Source organism: Alexandromys fortis, unplaced genomic scaffold (genome assembly GCF_014885135.2).
Source record: "Alexandromys fortis isolate MF-2015 unplaced genomic scaffold, M_Fortis_MF-2015_v1.1 scaffold_8_1_9099942, whole genome shotgun sequence".
NCBI classification, from domain to species: domain Eukaryota; kingdom Metazoa; phylum Chordata; class Mammalia; order Rodentia; family Cricetidae; genus Alexandromys; species Alexandromys fortis.
This window is the reverse complement of record NW_026067898.1, coordinates 8,853,494-8,856,879: the sequence shown is the minus strand read 5'-3', so window position 1 is coordinate 8,856,879 and position 3,386 is coordinate 8,853,494.

The window sequence follows — 3,386 nt, the reverse complement described above, 5'->3', positions numbered from 1 at the left end:
CTTCTCTTTGAACCTGTAATATATTGTTGAGATCTCAATACATTTAGTCTATCACACACACACACACACACACACACACACACGCGCGCGCGCGCGCGCACACACACACACACACTCACACAGTGTTACAGAACACAGTCCATAATTAAAGATATTCATCACCACGTTCATTTAAACTGGTACAATAAGAGGACCTCACACTGTTTCTCTTCATTACTATGCAAGACCAGAGATGATATTTCTTGATTTGGAATGATGCCAGAGAGCCATTTCAATATTTGAACTTTATGTATTATTGTTAATCATGATGATCATGCACTTTTCAATATTCATGGTACTTCATAATACTTTTTATTAGCTGTTTCTCCTCACAGTTGAATCAGGTCAAGGAAATGGCTTATTATATTTCTGCAGGTGAAGAAACTGGCATAAAGGGATACAATGGCTTCCTTGCTTTCAGACTCTAGAATATTTACCGTTTTCATGGAAACACACAGTGCCATGTTTTTATACTCTGACATTGAGGTGTTTACCTCAGGCTCTCTTTGGAATCTTATAAAAGTAATTTTTCCTTTAGAAGGCTCAGATGGATTTTGGAGAGTAAGAAATACCACTGAGGAGCAAAGCATTGGTTGGACAGGCTGTGAATAAATATTGGCAAAAGAAATGCATATTAGAGATTAAATTCATGCGATCTTTGTAGGAATGCTTTGTGCAAAAGGAGCACATTTACTAAGACATTGAGTAGGCAAATGGCCATTAGAATAGGACACTGGCTGGTGGGTAAGCTGGATGCATCACGTGTTTCAGAGGTAAGTGAAATAAAACTGCCATGTGATAACAACATATGTCTCCAGCAGCTTTTCAGAAAAGGTGGATGTTCTAAACATAGAAGACTAGACCAAGAAGACAGTGAAGACTTACCTCCTGTCTGCTGACAGCAACAGATTTCTTTCCTTAGCCTATTAATGATGGCATATAATAACCTCAGCTGAAAGTATAAAGCATATGCACTATAATTAACTCACCTAGCCCCAAAGGGCCATGGCCATCAACTTTGATATCATCGAGACAGACTGCAACCCAGGTAGCTAGCTGCTCCTTGTGTAGGAGATTTCACAGTAGTTACAACCATATAGCTGGGTCTACTGGGAAGAAAACTGTGCCATCCCGCCCTTTAATCTGCCTCTCCTGGTGTCTTGGCTTTATTGTGATGTTGCTCTTGGTATACCTGGATTAGGTATCTTTTTGTTAAAGGGAACTTTATAAATTATAATTTAGGTGGTTTAAGCGTAGTGCAAATCAATCTTTACTTGAAAGCATATTTTCTAAATGTTCATTTTTGCCAGAATTATATTCTGCAGCTGGTCATGGTGGTACATGCCTGTAACTACAGCTATCAGGGAGCTCAAGGCATGAGAGTTCCAAGTCCGATGACTGTCTGGGCAAACTTAGCAAGACCATCTCAAAATAAAATAAAAAGGACACGGCTTGTGAATCAGTGGTAGAGTGTCTTCCTGACATGTATATGTCCTGGGCCCAATCTCTAGCACCACACACAACTTACAAAATTGTGTTGTGGAGTTATGTCACTATTAAAAGACAGAGATGATCTCCAGGAGTTACACTGATTCCTGTCTACCCAGAGTGCTCTTTAATAACTGCTTTCTTCTATTTAAATTGATCCTTCTGAGTCAAAGAAATGTGTGTGTTGGGAGAAGGGTTCAGGACCAACGCTACAGCTGTGTTATACCTGAAGATGTTGCATAGCCAGGTCATTTGAGACTGTTCTGCATTTGAGGGGAGAAATACTGTGTAATAGTCACTGATGACTTTGGGAACTCATTCAGCAGTTGCCAGGGGAACGCTTCCGGTGTAAAAGATACAGAGCTGATCTGTTGAGGCCCTCCAAGGAGCATCCTCAGGAACGTTCAAAGACTTCTGTGCTCTCAACTATGTAGTATATTGACCTGACTTTGGAATGGCTTGGACCTAAAATCTTACAGGACACACCCTATTCTGATGATGCTGGCCGCTTGGGAAGAGTCACACTGAAGCAGGGGCAGGGGTCACCTTAAAACAGGCTAACAATCCTGTTTATCACATTAAGTAAAGGGTTGGGCTGGAGAATGTTTCTAGACTTGTGTGACAGCAGAGTCTCCTTGTCTCTGTCACCAGCAATACCTTTCCAATGGCTGAGCACGTTATTCACAGTAGGTGAGACTAGAAGGTTTTTGGGTGTCTCAAATGCCCATCTATCTTATGAATGGCTTCCTCGGGTGGATAGGGATTCTCACACACTTGCTCTTTAAAGAGAATTGTTTAAGAGGTAGACAAATGAAGCAGGTACCACAACCTTTGTTTTTACCAATGATTGACCTCAAAGAGAAAGAAAGAAACAAGATCTCTCTCCCTTTCCCTTACTCCCTTTCCTTCCTTCCCCCTCTCTCCCTCCCTCCCTCCCTCCCTCCCTCCCTCCCTCCCTCCCTCCCTCTCTCTCTCTCTCTCTCTCACACACACACACACACACACAAAACCAAACAATAAATGAATTAATGTAAAACCAAGCTCTTTGGATAGAACGCCTTGAAAAAAAAAAATCCGTTTACAGGCCACATTGACACAACACAGTTTGAAGAGTCACTCTGCTAAGAGTCTTGTATCAGTCCTCAAATTTGGAGTTGCTTCTAACGGAGGGGATAACTTCCAGCCCCCTGGCCCCACTAACTATGATGCATTTACTACTTATATATGACTAAGTGAAAGAACTGGATATAGAAAAAATACAGGCAGAAAAAAAAAAAACTTGTGTATTCTATATGGAGAGACCCTGGCTGAGAAGTAACACTGGGATTTCCAACAAATGTTCATACTTATTTCCAGGTTGAAGTGGGAAATTTTAACAACTTTTGGAAGCTTTCACTGCTTATTAAAAGTGTAAGCCATTTAACAGTGAATACATTTTATCTATATTGAAAATGACACAAGGAATTTTTTTTTCCCCTCCAACTTGAGTAATTGAGTAACTCTTGGAGCAGCCAGATGCAGGTCACTTACCAGCGAGTTATTTAAGTAGCTTTTTCTTGGGACTCTCCAACTGTTTATAATCCTCTGCTAGCCTCTCTCTTTCTTACCTTTGAAACCGAACCACTCATGATCTATTGATTAAATAGCAAGGGACTCTTCAGAGTGCCCCATGACTGTTACCTGGCAGACAATGAGTGCTTTTAATTTAGAATCCTGTGCCCCATTGAAAACTGTTCTTGAATTGATGATAATAGCAATGGCCAATTGGCTGAATGCTTACATATGCCAGGCACTGGCAAGATGGCTTCTGATGTCATTGTGCTGAGTGACTAAGGAGCATGAGCTATCATCGCCAGCCT